Here is a 12,707-nt window from a genome sequence, read left to right on the forward strand (position 1 = left end):
GGGGAGGTGGGTAATGGTGAGAGGGGGGTGATGGTGTTGGGGTGATGGTGAGAGGGAGAGGGGGGGGTGATGGTGAGAGGGGGGGTGATGGTGAGGGGGGGTGATGGTGAGGTGGGGTGATGGTGAGACGGAGAGGGGGTTGATGGTAAGAGGGAGCGGGGGGTTGATGGTGAGAGGGAGCGGGGGGGTAATGTGAGCGTGAGAGGGGGGATAATGTGAGAGTGAGGGTAATGTGAGAGTGAGAGGGGGGTGAGGCTGAGGGTGGTGGGAGGGTTATGCTGAGGGTGGTGGGGGGGTGATGCTGAGGGTGGTGGTGGGGGGTGATGCTGAGGGTGGTGGTGGGTGATGATGCTGAGGGTGGTGGTGAGGGATGATGCTGAGGGTGGTGGGGGATGATGCTGAGGGTGGTGGTGGGGGTGATGCTGCGGGTGGTGGTGGGGGGTGGTGCTGAGGGTGGTGGGGGGTGATGCTGAGGGTGGTGGGGGGTGATGCTGAGGGTGGTGGAGGGGTGAGGCTGAGGGTGGTGGGGGGGTGAGGCTGAGGGTGGTGAGGGGTGTGATGCTGAGGGTGGTGAGGGGTGTGATGCTGAGGGTGGTGAGGGGTGTGATGCTGAGGGTGGTGGGGGGTGTGATGCTGAGGGTGGTGAGGGGTGTGATGCTGAGGGTGGTGGGGGATGATGCTGAGGGTGGTGGGGGATGATGCTGAGGGTGGTGGGGGGTGATGCTGAGGGTGGTGGGGGTGATGCTGAGGGTGGTGGGGGTGATGCTGAGGGTGGTGGGTGGTGAGGGGTGATGCTGAGGGTGGTGGGGGGTGCTGCTGAGGGTGGTGGGGGGTGATGCTGAGGGTGGTGAGGGGGGTGATGCTGAAGGTGGTGGGGGGTGATGCTGAGAGTGGTGGGGGTGATGGTGAGGGGGTGGGGGTGAGGCTGAGAGGGGTGGGGGATGAGGCTGAGGGGGCTGGGGGTCTACTGACCGGTAGACGTATCTTCCCTCTGTGTTGTCTTCTGTTTAGCTGAATCCTGCGTGTTGGGGTATAATCTCGTTACACACTGCAGGGAGAAGGCATAACCGAAGGCACACAGGTAAATACATAAAAATCCTTTACCATGGCCCCCCTTTTTCTCCCTGCTCCGACAGACCCGGTTGGAGCTTTCCTGGTTCAGGAGGGTTGTCGGAAAATTCAAAGTTTTAGTCTGATATTAGGTCAGTTTGGCATGACAGTGCATTTCCGTTTTGCTTGCCTAGGCGACAATGGATGGTAAAATCATAGTGTTGTAAGGCAAGTCTCCAGCACAGCAAACGGGCATTGTACCCTGAGACCCGGTTGAGCCAGACCAACGGATTGTGGTCGGTGATAAGGGTGAAAGCCCGGCCATAGAGATAGGGGGTGAGTTTTTTGAGAGCCCAGACCAACGCCAGGCACTCTTTTTCAATGGTCGCATAACTGACCTCCCTTGGCAACAGCTTTCGACTCAGGTATGCTACCGGGTGCTCTCCTCCGTCCTCTCCGATCTGGCTTAATGCTGCCCCCAGTCCAAACATTGAAGCGTCTGTGTGGACAATAAATCTTTTGTTAGGATCTGGGGTAGCTAACACCGGAGCATTAACAAGAGCATTCTTTAACGCTTGGAAAGCCACCTCACACTCCGGGGACCACAGGACTTGTCGGGGTAACTTCTTTTTGGTCAAGTCTGTCAGGGGTTTAGCCAGGGCGCTATAGTCCGGGACAAAGCGTCTGTAATAGCTGGCTGTTCCCAAGAAGGCCATGACTTGTGTCTTGGTACGGGGAGTGGGCCAATCAGCAACGGCCTCGATCTTAGCCGGCTCTGGCCGTTGCTTACCACACCCGACTCGGTGGCCCAAATATTGTACCTCCGCCATGCCAATGTGACACTTGTCTGGTTTCAAGGGGTCGAAACGTTGCTGTGTAGTTCCTGGTTCTAATAAAATTGCCTGTATTCTGGAATTCGTTGGAGTGCCTGGATTATTTTCTACGTTTAATAATTTTATATGTGGTCCATCCTGGTACTGGGACTTTGGAGCACCCTGGTGTTACGGTTGCCTCCAGGCTGGCTGGAAGTTGGACCGTAGAAAAGGATGCTCCTAGCGCTCACCAAAGGACCATCAGCACCGCAGCCACCATAAGCACTGCAGACTCCACGAACCACCGCTTGCTGGGCTGGTATCTCGCCGTCTGCTCTGCGCCCTGGACCTATGACCAGGCTCCAGGTTCCAGTAAGTGAACCTCTTCCTTCTGTAGAGCGAAGCAGGATCAGGAACAATAGCTCTTACAAGAGCTCCGTAGCTAAGGGAGTATGAAGAGCATAGCAATCCCTGTAGTGATTATAGCTGTCCCCTACAAACATGAGTCAAGGCTGCAAGTTAGAGGGTCAGAAGAGGTCTGAGGTGCTGGAACACCCAGCCTGGCTTTTATTGAGGTTACATGCAAACAGGACACTCCCAGGGGGAGGCATAAAATCACCAATCACACATCTGGTGCAACCTACACATACCCTCCCCTCAGATAAACAGTTAAACCAATTATTACATACAATAAAAATACAGTTTTCATACACACACTGTAACTTTAAAACCATACATTCAATTCCCATAAAAGTTACATATTCAGACTCAGCATACATCAAACATAAACACTTCCAAAAATCAGCCAAATCCCTCCAGTGGATCAAAAGTTAGCTGGAGGTCCTTTTATGACCGACCGCAAGCACAATTTCCTGCCCAAAACAGTTCCATAGATTTGGGCTGTGCGGTCGGTCAATTTCATGCCGAAAAACGACATTTCGAACGGGACTTAGTCTCTGGAGCTGCAAGTTCAGTATGGGAGAAGGTAAGGGTCAGCGGTGTTCGGCAAAATGTGTAGCCGATTTTAGTTCCACAGAATCTTTAGCATACACCGCTGACCGCATTCGAATGAACAAAGATGGCCGCCGCCACGTGCAATTAACCTGCAGTAACCTCACAGCCTGGGAGGTAAATTGCCTGCACACTTTAACTTCTGGGTGGTCCGCCTGTGTGGTACTTGGTTCAGTAAGCCCTATTTACTGAACCAAGTGGGAGAGAGCCAGGGGCAAGTTATTTTACAGGTCTGGGGACATAGTCTTAAAGGGGCATTGTTCAGCAAAGTCACAATATGTCCCCCAGACGGTTCTTAAAGGGCCATACACACCCAATAAAAGTTAATACATTTTCAGGGGCACAATCTTCCAGGGGCCATAGTCATGAGGAAGGAGGCTGGCAAATAGGCTTCTCCACAATCCAGGGAAGCAGGGCAATTTTCCATTTAAAGGGCCAGTTACAAATGGCAATCTGTAACACCTGGATTCCATGACGAAGGGTTGAGTGCACTTCCATTATCTATTTATATCTATCATTGCCAATGTAAACCTGATAGCGAGGTTCGTCTATCACTAGGAATAAATGTTTAACTGTCTTATTTCCGATGGAAATAGATATTAAACATTTTGCTATCACATTGTGACTCTCTGATTTGCCATCCAGGTTCTGGATCCACCTGTCATGTGGGGAAGCGTACCTGAGCATTTTAGGATTAGCGATCTGCTTTAACAGACTTCTGCTAATATAGCTGTTCTCACTCTTTAAGTCCAGCTTTGCATTCCGACTTCTTCCTAAGTCATTTATTTGAATAGGAAAGAATAAGTTGTTATTAACCCTTTCAATTCTGGCAAGGAATTGAGCATGACCTGCCAGATCTACAGATTCAACATGTGGAGAGAAATGGTTAAAACCTCACCTTCCAGAGAGACATTCTGGATCCTCTCTGGAGCAACTCTTACGGAATGCTCATCTACAGGTGCGATTGCGTCATTCACCTGCAGGATAGTCACATCAGGTGACTGACTATTCCTAAAATGTACCTCAATCGAGTCAAGTCTTTCTTCTATCACATGGCAATTACGATCAGATTGAACATGTGATTTCTCATAGGTTATAGGAACCTTAGCTTGTGACCATACAATTCAATTTACACAGTCAATAATTGTGTTAATTCTTCTGAGTATGTCTATACCCAGAATCAGTCGGTCATAAAGGAGATCTACCACTATCACTCGGTGTCTAAAGGTTTTGTTACCTATTTGAAATTTTAACCAGGTATTGCCAATAACATGAAGGGCATTTCCTCCTACACTCAACAGAGCATTGGGGAAAGCTCTTAGCTTCGGCTTATCCTCTGCTAGGTCCATTACCTGCTGGAAGTAGGTATTGGATAAGATAGTGGCTTGTGAACAGGTATCTATTAACCCTTTAAAAGGCTGAGGTAGCGAATCCTGTATTTCTACAGATATTAAGTACCTTCCTTCATGTTCTTCTAATTCACATAAGAATTTAGAATGTGTCAACATATCACTCGTTTTCCATACGCTACCTGTCACAGCAGTAGTTTCTACCTGTACTGAGGAATGCTCAGTCTTACCCACAGGCCCATCCTTCTTAGGAATATCTTGAACTGTCAAGCGGGAACTAGTGGTTGGCATCTTATCAGTTAACCCTTTCAGGTCTGGATCCTGGAAACTAGTGGCTGCTGGGGCTACTTTAGCCTTTGGCTGGAATGAAAAAGCAGAGGAACACGTTGCGCCTCCTTCACCTGGAAGTGAAGTGAAGTGATGGGGTAGGCAATAGGTTTCCTAACACAACTATTGTTTGTTTGACTGTGAGTACCTGGAAGGGAAACAGGGTTGGGTATTACATCTACTGACAACCTAGCCTGTTTAGTCACAGTGGCTATTATTGCTGCAGCACCTGTTGTTGCTGCTGCAGTTGAACAGGTGGCTCTGCAATTGGAGCTGTCCCTAAAAAAGGATTTCTGGCAAAGACTTGGTTAATCTTTGTCATTTCCTCCATTAATTTGCCCATCTGATCGGTCATTTGACCAACCTGACGACGCAAATTGTTTCACCCATTGCCGTTTTGTCTTTGCCTATTAGAATTAGGCTGTGATGGCTGAGACTGTTGGGAGTTATTGGAAGCAGATTGGTTGTTTCTGTTTCCATATCACCTATTTCCCTGAGGATTCCTTCTCCATTGGGAATTGCCTTGGCCTTGGTTCTTATTAACCCAGGGGTGTTTATTCCCATTGGCAGTGGACTTTTCAGAGTTATCATCAGAGGAGTTTACAGAATTGCTTCCGGCATTTTCCTGTTTGGTGTTTTCAAAACCTGAGAATAGGTCCTCTTTTTCTGTTGGGTTTCTAAACCTAACTGAATTTTAGTCTCTGACACCATTTTATCACCAGGCTTCTTAACCTTTGGCTGATTTTCGTCATGTGCAAGGTGTATAGTATACAATTTCATGCACTGACTGACTAGCCATTATAATGGTAACTTACAATCATAATCTCTTGCGAGATTAATTTGTATATTTACCAGCATGGCATGAAAATACAGATCTTTGAAGTCTGTGCTTTCATACCTGGGTTTCCTTTGGGCCACAGAATATGCATTTTTAAGAATTATTACAAATTCTCTGGGGCTTTTATCTGGACGGCACTTTAAGTTATAAAGCACTTTCTTAGCAAAAGCAATGGTTTTATACTTACCATATTCCATGATTATTTCATATTTCATCTTGGACCAGGACATTAGCTGTATAGCTTGAAGACTTTCTAGATAAACACGGCACATTGAATCAAAGGTCCACGTGATGAACCATTTCTTATGGATGTCATCATACATGCCCAATGAATTCATGGCTCTATCATAATTTTCCAGATGTTCAGATTAGTGTTGTCGCAAACCCGAAATTTTCGGTTTGCGAACGGCGAACGCGAACTTCCGCAAATGTTGCGGATTTTAAAACCAACAGGGACTCTTTCTGGCCACAAAAGTGATGGAAAAGTTGTTTCAAGGGGACTAACACCTGGACTGTGGCATGCCGGAGGGGGATCCATGGCAAAACTCCCATGGAAAATTACACAGTTGATGCAGAGTCTGCTTTTAATCCATAAAGGGCAGAAATCACCTAACATTGACACCTGTCCTCAAAGCCCCTGATACACACTGACACAGAGCAGAATAGAGACTGTTCCCCGTCCTCAGAGACCATGATACACACTGACACAGAGCAGAATAGAGACTGTTACCCCTACATAGGGTCACTTGGCAGATATGGCGGGGTCGTGGGAGGGGGAGGATGACTTTCACCTCTTCCCCTGTTAGATTCCCGTTGTGCTGTGACATCACCCTTATACGCTGTGTAAAGCATACTATTTAATTTGATCAGCATGGCCACTTGAGTTTTTATAGTTTTCACGCTGCTTGTAGTTTATATATGGTTCACAAAAAATCAAACAAACGATAAAGTAAACATGTAAGGATCCAGAATATTCTTTCAAACCCTTACACATTGTGTGTACGTATTTTTTGTCTTAAGTTTGTGGCTTTAAAGAGGTTCACGTTGTTTCTATGATGTGCATAACATGTTCTTGTAAATGTTTGTAAAATTTTTCCTGGAATTGTAATTTTTCAATCTGAATAAAGATAGTCAAATCCCTGATACACACTGACACAGAGCAGAATAGGGACTGTTCCCCTACATAGGGTCACTTGGCAGATATGGATTGACACCTATCCTAATGATCCCTGATACACACTGACACAGAGCAGAATAGAGACTGTTCCCCCTACATAGGGTCACTTGGCAGATATGGATTGACACCTGTCCTCAAAACCCCTGATACACACTGACACAGAGCAGAATAGGGACTGTTCCCCCTACATAGGGTCACTTGGCAGATATGGATTGACACCTGTCCTCAAAGCCCCTGATACACACTGACACAGAGCAGAATAGAGACTGTTCCCTGTCCACAGAGTCCATGATACACACTGACACAGAGCAGAATAGAGACTGTCCCCCGTCCACAGAGACCATGATACACACTGACACAGAGCAGAATAGAGACTGTTCCCCCTACATAGGGTCACTTGGCAGATATGGATTGACACCTGTCCTCAAAGCCCCTGATACACACTGACACAGAGCAGAATAGAGACTGTTCCCTGTCCACAGAGTCCATGATACACACTGACACAGAGCAGAATAGAGACTGTTTCCTGTCCACAGAGTCCATGATACACACTGACACAGAGCAGAATAGAGACTGTTTCCTGTCCACAGAGTCCATGATACACACTGACACAGAGCAGAATAGAGACTGTTCCCCGTCCACAGAGACCATGATACACACTGACACAGAGCAGAATAGAGACTGTTCCCCGTCCACAGAGACCATGATACACACTGACACAGAGCAGAATAGGGACTGTTCCCCCTACATAGGGTCACTTGGCAGGAATGGATTGACACCTGTCCTCAAAGCCCATGATACACACTGGGGGGAGCTACTGTCCTCCCCAACCCCTGCGCGTTGGGTGGGGGCGATAAATCACAATGGGGGGACCTACTGTCCTCCCCCCTCGGCCCCCACCCCTGCGCGGTGGGTGGGGGCCATAAATCACAATGGGGGGGCCTACTTTCCTCCCCCCGGCCCCCATCCCTGCGCGGTGGGTGGGGGGCATAAATCACAATGGGACGGACCTACTGATAGGAGTGGAGTATTGTTCATATCAGTTTAATACCTTCCGCGTCTCCTATCAGTGGACGTGTATATGGCAGCCATTTTAGGAACCGCACACCTGTGACCCGAGCAAGGTCACCTCGTTCAAGCTGCTCTGGTTCCTTGATGAGCCAGCTGCCCGTGAGTTAACATGTCCCGTGGAGAAGCACTCTGTCCTGTAAAGCCTCACCACAAAAAAATTAAATAAATAACAGCACTCGGAGTGGTGAGTTTAGTAAATGTTCATATCAGTTTAATACCTTCCGCGTCTCCTATCAGTGGACATGTATATGGCAGCCATTTTAGGAACCGCACACCTGGGACCCGAGCAAGGTCACCTCTTTCAACAGGCGACATGATTTGGCCCTGTAAAACTATCCTGGATATTCTCTACAATTTCTATGGATATGGCATTGATTTATGTAACAGGGAGATGGAAGAAGATGCTTGGTCGGTCCTCTTACTTGAAATTTGGGGCACTGCGCGGGCAAGCTAATGTGCCACCAGATAGGAGTGGTGAGTTTAGTATTGTTCATATCAGTTTAATACCTTCCGCGTCTCCTATCAGAGGACATGTATATGGCAGCCATTTTAGGAACCGCACACTTGGGACCCGAGCAAGGTCACCTCTTTCAACAGGCGACATGATTTGGCCCTGTAAAACTATCCTGGATATTCTCTACAATTTCTATGGATATGGCATTGATTTATGTAACAGGGAGATGGAAGAAGATGCTTGGTCGGTCCTCTTACTTGAAATTTGGGGCACTGCGCGGGCAAGCTAATGTGCCACCAGATAGGAGTGGTGAGTTTAGTATTGTTCATATCAGTTTAATACCTTCCGCGTCTCCTATCAGAGGACATGTATATGGCAGCCATTTTAGGAACTGCACACTTGGCACCCGAGCAAGGTCACCTCTTTCAACAGGCGACATGATTTGGCCCTGTAAAACTATCCTGGATATTCTCTACAATTTCTATGGATATGGCATTGATTTATGTAACAGGGAGATGGAAGAAGATGCTTGGTCGGTCCTCTTACTTGAAATTTGGGGCACTGCGCGGGCAAGCTAATGTGCCACCAGATAAGAGTGGTGAGTTTAGTATTGTTCATCTCAGTTTAATACCTTCCGCGTCTCCTATCAGTGGACGTGTAAATGGTAGAGATTTTTAATTGTTGAATCACCTCCCCTTTTTAGGCCAAGGTGGGAAGATGCTTAGACCACTGGTATATTGGTGCCATCTTGGAGGATTTTTTTTTGGTTTGGTTTTTGAAGCCACAGTGCTGCACTAGTGGGCCTAAAAATTAGGCATGTACACATGCCTGAAAAAATTGGTATTGTTGCAGCCGCTGCTGTAGCAGCGGCCAGAAAAATTGATGTTTGTTTCACAGGCAGAAAGTGCCCTAAAACATGGCGGCTTGAACCCTAGTTGGTGGCGGATAAGTCACGCAAGTCAAACGTCATTCAGAGCTAAAATACAGCAGCGTGTGGACCATTTTTAGCCCAAGGCAGCTCATCTCATAAGGCCTTTTTTAATCAAATGTATCGCCCAGTGTCAGTCCCTTCGGGATCCATCCCTCATTCATCTTAATAAAGGTGAGGTAATCTAGACTTTTTTGACCTAGGCGACTTCTCTTCTCAGTGACAATACCTCCTGCTGCACTGAAGGTCCTTTCTGACAGGACACTTGAAGCGGGGCAGGCCAGAAGTTCTATCGCAAATTGGGATAGCTCAGGCCACAGGTCAAGCCTGCACACCCAGTAGTCAAGGGGTTCATCGCTCCTCAGAGTGTCGATATCTGCAGTTAAGGCGAGGTAGTCTGCTACCTGTCGGTCGAGTCGCTCTCTCAGGGTGGATCCCGAAGGGCTGTGGCGATGCATAGGACTTAAAAAGGTCCGCATGTCCTCCATCAACAACACGTCTTTAAAGCGTCCTGTCCTTGCCGGCGTGGTCGTGGGAGGAGGAGGAGGATGACTTCCACCTCTCCCCCTGTTATATTCCCGTTGTGCTGTGACATCACCCTTATACGCTGTGTAAAGCATACTTTTTAATTTATTTTGCAAATGCTGCATCCTTTCCGACTTGTTGTAATTCGGTAACATTTCCGCCACTTTCTGCTTATACCGGGGGTCTAGTAGCCTGGACACCAGTACAGGTGGTTCTCCTTCAGCCTTTTTATACGAGGGTCCCTCAACAGGCAGGACAGCATGAAAGACCCCATTTGCACAAGGTTGGATGCCGAGCTACTCATTTCCCGTTCCTCCTCCTCACTGATGTCATTGAAGGTATGTTCTTCCCCCCAGCCACGTACAACACCACGGGTACCAGATAGGTGACAACGAGCACCCTGGGATGCCTGTTGTGTTTGGTCTTGCTCCTCCTCCTCCTCCTCAAAGCTACAATCCTCCTCTGACTCCTCTTCCTCACAATCCTCTTCTAGCGTTGCCGCAGGTCCAGCAAGCGATGCTGATAAGGCTGTTTCTGGTGGTGATGGTGACCACAACTCTTCCTCTTCCTCTTCACACTCATCTACAGCCTGATCCAGCACTCTTCGCAGGGCACGCTCCAGGAAGAAAACAAATGGTATGATGTCGCTGATGGTGCCTTCGTTGCGACTGACTAGGTTTGTCACCTCCTCAAAAGGACGCATGAGCCTACAGGCATTGCGCATGAGCGTCCAGTAACGTGGCAAAAAAATTCCCAGCTCCCCAGAGGCTGTCCTAGCACCCCGGTCATACAAATATTCATTAAAAGCTTTTTCTTGTTGGAGCAGGCGGTCGAACATTAGGAGTGTTGAATTCCAACGTGTAGGGCTGTCGCAAATCAAGCGCCTCACTGGCATGTTGTTTCGCCGCTGGATATCGGCAAAGTGAGCCATGGCCGTGTAGGAACGCCTGAAATGGCCACACACCTTCCTGGCCTGCATCAGGACGTCCTGTAAGCCTGTGTACTTATGCACAAAGCGTTGTACGATCAGATTACACACATGTGCCATGCACGGCACATGTGTCAACTTGCCCAACTTCAATGCCGCTATCAAATTTTTTCCATTGTCACACACCACTTTGCCGATATCCAGTTGCTGCGGAGTAAGCCACTTTTCCACCTGTGCGTTCAGGGCGGACAGGAGTGCTTGTCCGGTGTGACTCTCTGCTTTCAAGCAAGTCAAACCCAAGACGGCGTGACACTGCCGTATCCGGGATGTGGAATAGTACCTGGGGAGCTGGGGGTGTGCCGTTGATGTGGAGCAAGACACAGCAGCACAAGAGGACTCAGCCGAGGAGGTTATGGAAGAGGATGGAGTAGGAGGAGTAGAGGAGGTGGCAGCAGGACTGCCTGCAATTCGTGGCGGTGTCACCAACTCCTCTACAATGCCACGCATTCCTCGCTTGTCAGCCGTCAGCAGGATTACCCAATGCGCAGTGTAGGTGATATACCTGCCCTGACCATGCTTTGCAGACCAGGTATCAGTGGTCAGATGGACCCTTGCCCCAACACTGTGTGCCAGACATGCCATGACTTCCTTTTGCACAATCGAGTACAAGTTGGGGATTGCCTCTTGTGAAAAGAAATTCCGGCCGGGTACCTTCCACTGCGGTGTACCAATAGCTACAAATTTTTTGAACGCCTCAGACTCAACCAGATTGTATGGTAAAAGCTGGCGGGCTAATAGTTCGGACAAGCCAGCTGTCAGACGCTGGGCAAGGGGGTGACTTGGTGACATTGGCTTCTTACGCTCAAACATGTCCTTGACAGACACATGACTGTGGGCAGATGAGCGGGAACTGCTCAAGGCGGGAGACGGAGTGGCGGATGGTTGAGAGGGGGCAAGAAGGACAGCAGTGGTTGACGTGGCTGAAGATGCTAGACCAGGAGGAGGATGGCGGCTTAGAGTAGGCGTGCTGCTTGTACTCATGTGTTGATCCCATAGGCGTTTGTGATGTGAGATCATGTGCCTACGCAAAGCAGTTGTACCTAGGTGGGTGTTGGACCTCCCACGACTCAGTTTCCTTTGGCACAGGTTGCAAATGGCATCGCTGTTGTCAGAGGACGACACACAAAAAAAATGCCACACTGCTGAGCTCTGCAATGACGGCATTCTGGTGGTGGACAGAGCATGCGTTGATTGGCGTGCTGTCGGGCTGACCCCGGGTGCCAATGCATGCTGTCTGACTGTGCCACTAGCTCCTTGCGACGACCCCCCCTGCTTCCAACTCGTCTCCTCCTCCTCTCTGTCTCCCCATCTGAACTTTCGCCCTGTTCTTCTTCTTGCCGAGCGGGCACCTACGTGACATCCATGGACGCATCGTCATCATCAACCGCTTCGCTTGTATCTGACAACTCAGAAAAGGAAGCAGCAGCGGGTACAACATCATCATCATCACACCGTACCTCCATGTGTTTAATGCTGCCTGCCTGAGACATGTCCCTGTTATCTACATCCTCTAGCAATAATGGTTGCGCATCACTCATTTCTTCAAACGGGTGTGTGAATAACTCCTCTGACATACCAAGTATAGCAGCTGTGGTGCTAGTTTTGGTGGTGGCGGCAGGCGGGTGAGTGGTATCTTGAGAGGTGCCTGAAGCTAAGCTGGAGGAGGATGGTGCGTCAAGGTTCCGAGCGGAGGCTGTACAAGATTGGGTGTCCTGTGTTAGGCAGTCAACTATGTCCTCAGAACTTTTCAAGTTCAGGGTACGTGGCTTCTGAAAACTGGGCATTATTCTAGGGCAAAAGGGAATCACAGCACCACGACCACGACGGCCCCTACGGGGTGGCCTGCCTCTGCCTGTCATTTTTTTTGGGATTAGTGGTACTATGCGTGCAAGCTACTGTGAGACCAGATATGATTGGCAATGTGAACTGTAACAGTTCTGCAGAGCACACACTGTAGGCCTGACACACCCGCTTGAAGACAAGTAACTGCTATTCAATCTATAACAGTGAAAAACAAATTTTGGTTTTAAAAGCACGCTAAAGAGACACCAGATATGATTGGCAATGTGCACTGGAACAGTTCTGCAGAGCACACACTGTAGGCCTGACACACCCGCTTGAAGACAAGTAACTGCTATTCAATCTATAACAGTGAAAAACAAATTTTGGTTTTAAAA

This window comes from Pelobates fuscus, chromosome 6 (assembly GCF_036172605.1).
Source record: "Pelobates fuscus isolate aPelFus1 chromosome 6, aPelFus1.pri, whole genome shotgun sequence".
Lineage (NCBI taxonomy): Eukaryota > Metazoa > Chordata > Amphibia > Anura > Pelobatidae > Pelobates > Pelobates fuscus.